Source organism: Psammomys obesus, unplaced genomic scaffold (genome assembly GCF_907164565.1).
Source record: "Psammomys obesus unplaced genomic scaffold, mPsaObe1.curated_primary_1811, whole genome shotgun sequence".
Classification (NCBI taxonomy): domain Eukaryota; kingdom Metazoa; phylum Chordata; class Mammalia; order Rodentia; family Muridae; genus Psammomys; species Psammomys obesus.
Window position 1 is genome coordinate 603,439 of NW_026596381.1, and position 11,012 is coordinate 614,450.

General features: G+C 39.1%; 1 pseudogene; it reads right to left on the reverse strand.

The window, feature by feature from the left end:
- Window positions 1-9,536: 9,536 nt before the first annotated feature.
- Window positions 9,537-11,012, reverse strand: part of LOC129669313 (60S ribosomal protein L7a-like) — a 5,390-nt pseudogene continuing 3,914 nt past the window's right edge.

The following is an 11,012-nucleotide window of genomic DNA, read 5'->3' on the forward strand; positions in this document are numbered from 1 at the left end:
CATTCTTTGAGAAAATCAACAAGATAGACAAACCTTTAGCCAAACTAACTATAGGCAGAGAGAAAATATCTAAATCAGCAAAATCAGAAATGAAAAGGGGTACATAATGACAAACACTGAGGAAATGCAAAGAATAATTAGGTCTTACTTGAAAATCTCAATGAAATTGACAGTTTTCTTGATCAATTCCACTTACCAAAGCTGAATTAAGATCAGATAAACAAATTAAAGTAGTCCTATATCCTGTAAGGAAATAGAAGCAGTCATCACATTCTCTCATACAATAAAAAAATAAACCCAGGTCCAAATGGTTTCAGCACAGAGTACCAGACCTTCAAAGAAGAGCTAACACCGATATTCTTCAAACTATTCCACAAAATAGAAACAGAAGGAACATTACCAAACTTACTCTATGAAGCCACAGTTACCTTGATACCTAAACCTCACAAAGACCCAACAAAGAAAGAGAATTTCAAACCAATCTCCCTTATGATGCAAAAAATACCCAATAAAATACTAGAAAACTGAATCCAAGAACACATCAAAGATATCATCCACTATGACCAAGTAGGCTTCATCCCAGGCATGCAGGGGTGGTTCAGTATACAAAATCCATCAATGTAATCCACCATATACACAAACTGAAAGAAAAAAAATGGCAATATAATCTCCTTACATGCTGAAAAAGCATTTGGCAAGATCCAACACTCACTCATATTTAAAGTCCTGGAGAGATCAGGGATACAAGGCACTTGCCTAAACATAGTAAAGGCAATATTCAGCAAGCCTATAGCCAACACGAAACTCAACGCAGAGAAACTTAAATCAATCCCACTGAAATCAGGGACAAGGCAAGGATGACCACCCTTTCTGTATCTCTTCAACATAGTAATGGAGGTCCTAGCAAGAGCAATAAGACAACTAAAGGATATCAAGGGAATATACATTGGAAAGGAAGAGGTCAAAGTATCACTATTCACAGATGATATGATAGTATACATGAGCGACCCCAAAAATTCTACCAGAGAACTCCTTCAGCTGATAAACACCTTCAGTAGAGTGGCTGGATACAAAATTAAGTCAAAAAATAAAAATCAGTAGCCCTCCTGTATAGAAAAGACAAAAGGGCTGAGAAAGAAATTGGGAAACAACAACCTTTACAACAGCCACAAAGAACATAAAATACCTTGCTGTGACTCTAACCAAGAATGTAAAAAGACCGGTATGAAAAAAAAAAAAAAAAAAAAAAAAACTTCAAGTCTCTGAAAAAAGAAATTGAAGAAGATATCAGAAGATTGAAAGATCTCCCATGCTCATGGATCATAGGATTAACATAATGAAAATGGCCGTCCTGCCAAAAGCAATCTACAGATTCAATGCAATTCCCATCACAATGACAACACAATTCTTACAGAACTTGAAAGAATAATTCTCAATTTCATATGGAAAAACAAAAACCCCAGAATTGCTAAAACAATCCTGTCGAGTAAAAGATTTTCTGGAGGTAGCTCCATCCCTGACCTCAAGCTGTACTATAGAGCAACAGTAATAAAAACTGCATGGTATTAGCATAGAAAAAGAATGGTGGATCAACGGATTCGAATAGAAGACCCAAAAATTAGCCCCCACACCTACGGATATTGATTTTTGACAAAGAAGCCAAAACAATACAATGAAAAAAAGACAGCATCTACAACAAATGATGATGGTCTAACTGGATGTCTACATGTAGAAAATGCAAATAGATATTTATCACCCTGCACAAAACTAAATTCCAAGTGGATCAAAGACCTCAACATGAAACCAGAACAGTAAATCGGTTAAAAGAAAAAGTGGTGAAGAGCCTTGAACTCATTGGCAGAGGAGACAACTTCCTAAACAGAACACCAACAGCATAGGCTCTAAAACCAACAATCAAGGCATGGAACCTCATGAAACTGAAAAGCTTCTATAAAGCCAAGGACACTGTCACCAGAACAAAATGTCAGTCTACAGATTGGTAAAGGATCTTCACCAACCCTGTATCTGACAGAAGGCTAATATCCAGAATAAAAAAAGAACTGAAGAAGTTAAAAAGCAACAAATCAGTAATATAATTAAAATTTGGGGTACAGAACTAAACAGAGAATTCTTCATAGAGGAATATTAAATGGCAGGGAAACACTTAACAAAATGTTCAATATCCTTAGTCATCAGGGAAATGCAAATCAAAACAACCCTGAGATTTCACCTTACACCTATCAGAATGGCTAAGATAAAAAACTCAAGTGACAACACATGCTGGAGAGGATTTGGAGATAGGGGAACCCTCTTCCTTTGCTGGTGGGAATGTACACTTGTACAACCACTTTGGAAATGAATCTGGCACTTTCTCAGAAAATTTGGAAGAGTGCTACTTCAATATCCAGCTATTCCATTCCTAGGCACATAACCAAAAATATGCTCAAGTATACAAGGACATTTGCTCAACCATGTTCAGAGCAGCTCTCTTCGTAACAGCCAGAAGCTGGAAACAACCTAGATGTCCCTCAGTGGAGAAATGGAGACAGAAATTGTGGTACATTTACTCAGCTATTAAAAACAAAGAAATCATAAATTTGCAGGCAAATGGTGGGAACTAGAAAAGATCATCCTGACTGAGGTATCCCAGAAGCAGAAAGACACACATGGTATATACTCACTTAAAAGCCAATATTAGCCTTATAATACTAAAATCTGTACTCCTAAAGAAGCTAAACAACAAGGAAGACCCTAGGGAAAAGGCTCAATCTTCATTCAGAAGGACAAATGCTATAGATATCTGAAGCAGGAGAAGAAAGGTAAAGGGACAGGAGCTTACTACAGACAGCCTCTAAAAGACTGTACTGATCAAGGTATCGAAGCAGAGGCTGAGTCTCATAACCAAACTTTGGGCAGAATGCAGAGAATCTTATGAAAGAAGGGGGAAATAGAAAGACCTTGAGTGGACAAGAGTTCTAAAAGGAGTTCAACAGAGCCAATAAAACTGAGCCCTGGGCGCCCTGCAAAAACTGATACCCCAACCAAGGACAGTGCATGGAGGAGACCTAAAACCCTGGCTCAGATGTAACCCATAGACTCAGTCTCCATGTGGGTTCCCTAATAAGGAGAGCAGAGGCTTTCTCTGGCATGAACTCAGTGACAGACGATCTCTCATCACCTCTCCCTGGGGGGGGGGGGGGGGCAGCCTTGTCAGGCCACAGAGAAAGACAATGCAATCAGTCCTGATGAGACCTAATAGGTTAGGTTCAAATATAAGATGAGAAGGACCTCCCCTATCAGTGGACTAGTGAGGGCATAGGGGGAAAAGAGGGAGGAAGGGTAGGATTGGGAAGAGAGGAGAGAGGGGGACACAGCCAGGATATAAATTGAATAATTTGTAATAGATTATAATAATAATAATAAAATTTAAAAAGAAAATAGTATTTCAAATAGATATATAATAAACTGTCTATTTTTTTAATTTTTATTTTTTATATTAATTACAGTTCATTTACCTTGTATCCCAGCTGTAACCCCCTCCTTCACTCCCTCCCAATTCCACCCTCCCTTCCTTATCTCCTCCCTGGCCCTTTCTAAGTCCACTGATAGGGGAGGTCCTCCTCCCTTTCCATCTGACCCTAGTTTATCAGGTCTCATCAGGACTGGCTGCATTGTCTTCCTCTGTGGCCTGGTAAGGCTGCTCTTCCCTTGTGGGTGGGGGAGGTCAAAGAGCCAGCCACTTCTAAAAGATAGGATAAACATACTAAAGTCCGTACACCTAAAGAAGCTAAGCTAGAAGGAGGACCCAGGGTAAGATGATCAATCTTTACTTAGAAAGACAAATGGGATGGACATCGGAAGTAGGAGAAAACAAGTAACAAGACAGGAGCCTACCACAGAGGGCCTCTGAAAGACTCTATCTAGCAGCATATCAAAGCAGATATTAAGACTCATAACCAAACCTTGGGCAGAGTGCAGGGAATCATATGAAAGAAGGGGGAGTTAGTAAGACCTGGAGAGGACAGGCGCTCCACAAGGACCAAATATATCTGGGCAGAGGGGTCTTTTCTGAGACTGATTCTCCAACCAAGGACCATGCATGGATATAACCTTGAACCCCTGCTCAGATGTAGCCCATGGCAGCTCAGTGTCCAAGTGGGTTACCCTAGTAAGGGGAACAGAAACTGTCTATCTTAAAAAAAAAATGTATTTATTTATGGAACTTCCTGGAGGTATTTCATAACTTTGCCATTTCTGCCTAAAATTTTGAAAAAAAAATTATGAAAAACCAAACATGGTGTTTAGAAATGTGGTACAGCAGTTAAGAATTTTTACGTGGTGCTCATAAACTCATGCAGGCACACATGTATACATAAAATAAACAAATAAATCTTTAAACAAAATCCCGAATCCCATTTCTGGGGATTTTTGTCCTTTGTTACTTAATTTTAGTTATGAGTAAATATGTAAAATTACTTAAAGCAGTGATTGGCATGTAAAAGGTTTAAAATATGGTAAGATTTATTTTAATTTTGATAAGCTTATACAAAACTGTCATTTTAGGGGTATAAATTTTATATGTAGGTATCTAATTAATTTTTGTAAAAATGTATCATTTTAATGAAAGTAATCTTAATGTTAGTGTAAATAATTCTTAGTAAAAATGGGGTGAAAGCTGTGGCTGAAACTGAAGGCCAGGGAAAAACACACACATATAATAATAGTAGTATATGGATGATAGACAATAGCAGTAAAGATAAAGGATGGTTTCACAGTATCATGTGGGGCAATAGAAATAGTGCCATTTCTAAATTCAGGAACAGTGTTTATAGCACTGCTTAATTTGGTCTCATTTGCTCCCCTCATTGTACAAAAAAAAAAAAAAAAAAAAAAAAAACAAAGCTAGAGCAAAGACTTCCTCAGTGAATTAGTAGCAGAAGGTGATCTAAACTTAAGATTTACCAACTTTTTCTTTGTCTGTATTCCCACACATTTACTGTAATTGGTATGTTGGAAAGGTCCTGGCTGAATAGTATGCTTCATATGTTGGTTCTGTGGAGACAGCAATGGAACTCCCTATGCTCCCTTATTTTATGTCCCTCTGCCTTTTCCTCTTAAGAAAGTGCAGTCACTTCCTGAACTTTACTAAAGAAATTTCAGAATTCATTTATTGGCTCTTTATTGTGGAGATGATAAAAGAGGTCCAACCTTGATAACCCTTTATACTATCTCATTTTCTTGTGAAATTTTAAGGGGTTTTCCTATTGGCATACTTATCAGAAGTCAAACTTTTCTCCTCAGGGTAAAAGTAAGTATATTGTTTACTTTTTTGTTACTGTGTCCCAAATCCGGACAAATAGCTTAAGAGAAGAATTATTTATTTTGTTCATAGTTTCTTTTGCTGGGGGGGGGGGGCGGGGAGAGTGGTGGAGTTCAGTCAAGCCCAGAAGGGATGATAGAGGAAATTAGGTCATATCATCGCAGGTCAGGAAGCAGAGAAAGAGGAATGTTCACTTTCAGCTGGATTTTCCTTTTCCTCCTTTTACTGTATTTGAGTCCCTAGCCTGAAGCATGGGGTTGCCTGTATTCATGTGGGTCTCACCCTTAGTTAAGCCTCTCTACAAATGCCATTGTTGTGCCCAGTTTGCAAGATTCCAAAAGACCGTCGACCACACCAGGAGTCATAAATTATAAGCAAAAGCAAAAAGCCTTTATTCAGGCTTAAGCTCAGGCTCCCAGCATGAACTGCCACAGCAGTAAGAGGCTAGGAACCCTGAGCCTAGAAAGAAGGTGGTTTTTATAGGGTTTTTTTTTTTTTTAGCAAGGGGGAGGGGCTTCCAGACTTGGCAGTTACTTAACTGGGTGACACTTAGCAAGAGCAAGCTTGTTACATAGTGATTGGTAAGAGGCAAGCTGTGACCACCTACAATAATTATTTTGGTAACCATAATGACAACATATAATTGTTTTAGTAACCTAAGGAAAAAGGTTATTGTGACCTGTTTTCTGATCAGCTAGTTTCAGGATTGGCACATTTTGTGGTCATTCTCAGAAATGTTGTGGCTTTCTATAAGTATATACAAATTTTTTTCTGAAGCAGGGGTAAGTTTTAGGTCACATATAAGATGAAGGACAGTGACAAAATGGGGTCTGTTAAGTTCAGGCTCTTCGTCATCATATACACACACTCAGAAGTATGCCACAGTACTTCTTAAGTGACTCAAAAACCAACGAAGTCAGCAACAAATTTCATCATTATTTCCAAACTGTGGTCCTCTATCTGGGGGCACTCTAAGTTTTCTTTTTTTAACCATTATAGAAAAAAGATTATCAAAACAAAAGCTAGTTCACATCTAATCTAACAAGACAGGAAAAGATGTGGGGTATAGAAAAGTAGAGAGGGTAATTTCTATGCTCTGATATTTTATGGAAAGTTGGGAATACATTTTGTCTGTCAGACAGGTGATGACAAGCTATTATTAGAATGTGACTATATGCGCATGTCTTTGTCTAATAAAAGCAAGTTGAGTGACTTGAAAGGAAAGAGAAGTCCTTAACCCCTTTAAAGGATCAATAAACAAAACATCTTATAAATAAAGTAATTTTGGAGTATACACCTGACATTTAAAAAATTGATAGCCTCCTTCCCATTCCTATTAACTATTCCCTCACTCCCTGAAAGTCCATTTCCACACTCACGTTTTTTGTTCTTTTTGTTTTTAAATCTACTGGGTTTTTCCAGGCTTATCTATGTCACCATGGCATTAGAATTATCCACTAGAATCTGGTGAACTCCTGAATATTCCATAGATATTTGTTATTGTTTGCAACATTTTTGTTGTGTAGCAGGGGTCTAATTTTGTTTTTTGTTTTTTTTTCCCTTTACTTCAGTTACTCATGAAGCAAACAGAGTGGCTGAGTGTCCTGTTAGGGAGTCAAACAAAAAAAAAATTAAGGGTTAATGTTGGGATTAGATTTCAAACATTTTAAATTTGTTTAGTATTTTGAATGTCTCTACAATCTAAAATGGCTGTGAAGTTGATCTCCATCTCTCCCCAAGGAGAAATAAGAGATGATACTAATAACCTAGGTGAAAAATACCACAAAAGTTATTTTGACTTCAGCTCCCTAAAAGGCTTGGAAATCATGGCTATTGTGTGGAAATGTACTTCCCTGGGTCTAGTCTACTGAATATGAGCTTCCTATTTTTTGAAAGTATGCAAAAGTAACCTTTATTTGCCTGTTTCAATTGTCTCAGAGATTACTGCCTTTGTCTGATAACCTAAGCCTAGCCCTGAAAGCTTCTAGCCTCCATGCAATCTAACCTAGGCCTAGAATATTTTTAGTCTCTGAGACTTACTGCTTAATAAGCTCACCCTTTCGTGTTCTTACTGAGCTGGGTGGTTCAAATGGTTCAATTCAGCTGTTCTGGTTCAAATACCTCTCCCAGCTGACTTATTCAATCTGGCTTTTCTCTCGGCCCCTGAAGTGGTTTGCTTGGCCTCAAACTAATTCTGACAATCTGCTCTAATCTCTTGGCTCCTTCTTATTCTCTGGCTTGTTCTGTGTCTAGCTTGTTCTTTCATTCAACCTCTCTCTAAAACTCTCCTGGTGTAACTGCCTCCTCTCTTTCTCTCTCTCTCTGCATTTCCCATTAAGTACCCTTCCTTTCCTCTCTCCTGAGAGTTGGTTGTATCCTATTCTGTCAAATATTTCTCTGATTTGTCACTTTCTTTTTCTGCCACTCATTTAGACATTACTTTCAAACATGGGTGCTTCCTTCTACAAATTAAATTTTCCTTTGGAGTTTAGGATTAAAAGCATGTACCATCAACGCCTGGACCTAAGCTTTTCTTTACCTGAAACTTGCTCTGTACCAGGCTTGCCTTGAACTCAAAAATCTTTTTGCCCCCTGAATTAAAGGCTTGTTTGTATTCCAGCCAAATCAACACAGACCTAGAAGGTCTTTGGATATGATCTCTTGCCAGAATATGCATGTTCTGAATTAAAATTCTTAGACTGAAAATCTTCTGTGAAATTCTGGTTGTAAAGATGTTAGATGTAAACCTCTGTCTTTTCTTTCATTCACTAACCAAATACTGAGTGCTTACAAGGCAGTAATTTCCCAGAGACTGGAAATAGCAATGAAAAGAAAAATAATACTCTTTCTCTTGGTAGAGTCAATTGTTTTGTTTGCAATGAGATTGGACATCTTCAGTTTCTTGATGGCTGATACTTATGTGGGCAGAGAGGCAGATGGTCAGTGTTCTGCTAGGCTAATGCTTAAGCCAAGAAATATCTTTAAAAGTGTTTAATATTCAAAAATGCTACTTTGAGATACTTTGGTATTTCTCTTAGTCCAGTTAGAATGACTAAGATCAAGCAAAAAACTGAGAAAAAATGCTGATGAGTGTTAGTGTACTTTTAAAAACCATTTTCTGTTTCTTAGTCCTTTCTCCTGTCTCCACACCAATCTCTTCCTTCTACTACCAGGTAGGAGAGAAAGAAGGTTACTGGGGAGAAAGGGAGTAGTTCTTGTTAGCTGCTTCCTTCTGGTTAGGGTCCTTGGGTTCCTTGGGACAAGTCCAATCTTTGTTTTAGGATGTCTCCAACTTTTTCTTGTCAAACTACCTCAACAGCAGCCTGGAGCAGCAGCAGCCTTCTTTTTTCTTGGAGCCCTGTTGTTATAATGTTCTTGTGGAAGGTATACAATTCACATGCTGATTTTGCTACCCCATTATCTAGTTTATATTGCATTGTGATGCTTATTCTAAGCATCACCTGTCTCAAGTTTGTGTAAACATGCTACCATTTGTTCTCTGTATTTCCAATGAAAACAACCAGCGAATGCTGAGCAATGGAGAGAATAGGGTGGGACATCTTGGTCCAGAGGGGAGGAGGAAGAAGTGAGTAGGAGGAGAGATCTGGGAGAGTTGAAAGGAGAGGACCTGGAAATACCAGGAGAAATGAATGGGACCTCAGATATGACTAAAAGCAAGTATAATGTGGGAAATCTGAATGGGAGGAAGCTATGTAGGCTTGGAGGTTTAGGATGGAGTAATCATTGCTCAGAATTGTGCTCTAGGTTAATTAAATAAATCCTAGTCTCTGTGTGGTGATTTGGGTATACAGCTGGTTTAGGAATAACTGCTGTTTAGCTAAAAGAGAAATCAATATTAAATATTAATAACAAACAACAGAGTCCCTTCTCGCTCTGAGCTCTACCACTTAGTCCTTCTTCAGAGTCCTCAGAATTAAACTACCTGCAACTGGCAAAGAGCCCACACAAGGCAAGTAGTTTGCTGCTGTGGACAGTCTCAAGTGGTCCCATATCCCACACCTGGGATTAAAACAAAACAAAACAAAAAAACATGTTTACATAACATAACTAAGTTTTTAAAGACTCCAAAGTTTCCACTACAGATGAGGATGTGGGAAAAGCAGAAATTTCATTCACTGTTGGTGGGATTCCAACTCAGTGTAGCCAATATGTGAATTTTTAAAGTATATTTATGTTCAGAAAAGTCAGTGCACATTTAACCCAGTTTAGTGGCGAGTTCTTTAGCCTTTGCCTTTTCCAGCTTTGCAATATGAACCACAGATTTAAGACCCAGGACGTTGCCTCCCCAGTGGCGGCAGATATCATCGTATCTTTCCTTGTAATTGGTCCTAATTGCCTCTACCAGCTTAGCCAGTTCACCCATGTCTTCCAAGTTAACCTGTGTGAAAGCAACAGTGGTGCAAGTCTTCCTGTGGACCAGCCACCCCAGCCTGGCCTTTCCCTTAATGAAGGAACCCCCTTCCTTCGACACAGGGCAGGTGGGAAAACCACCAGCTCGATGGGGAATCACCACCAGCTGAGCCTTCTTGTTCTCCTCCAAGGTGGTGAATGGATTGACCCCTGCTTGGAGGACAGTGCTCTCTTAGTTGGGCATGTCTCCTTTCCCAGCAGCTTTCTTCTCAGCATGGGGCAGTAGCCTCTGCTTCTTCTGCTTTGTCTCTGGCCTGTGCCTGTGCGCAAGCTTAAGCAGCTGGATAGCTGTCTGTCGGTCCAGGGACTGGATGAACTGGTAAACGGCAGGAGGTACTGTGAGCTGCTTGTAGAGGATGTCCCTTTTGCCACTGCAGTCTAATGTAGCAGGTCCATTTGACAAACTGCAGGAGATATATTTTGGTCTGGATAGCATGCCCAACGCCAAAGTTGTTGGGCCTTTTTCCAAACAAAGGATTGACCACCTTTTTGGCCTCCTGTTTCTTCACAATACCTTCTTCCCCTTCACCTTCCTTCCCTTGGGTATCTTGCTGGGCTAGAGGAGAGCCAATATGGGAAAATTTTTAAAAGTTAAAAATAGGTCTAGTTTGGTATAGTGGCATACCCCTTTAATTCTAGCACTCTGGAGGCATAGGTAGAAGCACAGGTAGGTGGGTCTCTATGAGTTCAAAATTAACTTGGTTGATGTAATGCGTATGTAGTGTATTTCAGACCAGCCAAATCTATATAGTGAGAACCCCATCTCACAAAGCAAAATAGGGAAAACAAAGATAGATCTACCATAAAACTCAGCTATACCAATCTTCAGCATATACTGAAAGAACCTGGTACTTACTATAGTGATAATTGCTTCGTCATTTCATTGCTGCTCTGCTCATAATAGCCTCCAGTCCCTAATTTTGTCATTCATACCAAAATTTGTCACTCAACACCTTGACATACATTTTCCCCTAAGCTCTTCTAAAATTCAAATATCCCCATTTTGTGGGGAAGTAATTTTTAACTCAAAAGCATTCACATGTTCTATTTGTGAGAAGGAGGATGGCCTTGATAGGCTCATATGGTTGGATGCTGGGCCCCAGTTAGAACTTTTGGGGAAGGATTGGGTGTGGCATTGCTGGAGCTGGTATATCACTTGGGGGTGGCTTTGGGGTCTCAAAAGTCTATGCTATTCCTAGTTCTTTCTATCTATGTATCTATCTATCTATCTATCTATCTATCTATCTATCTATCTATCTAT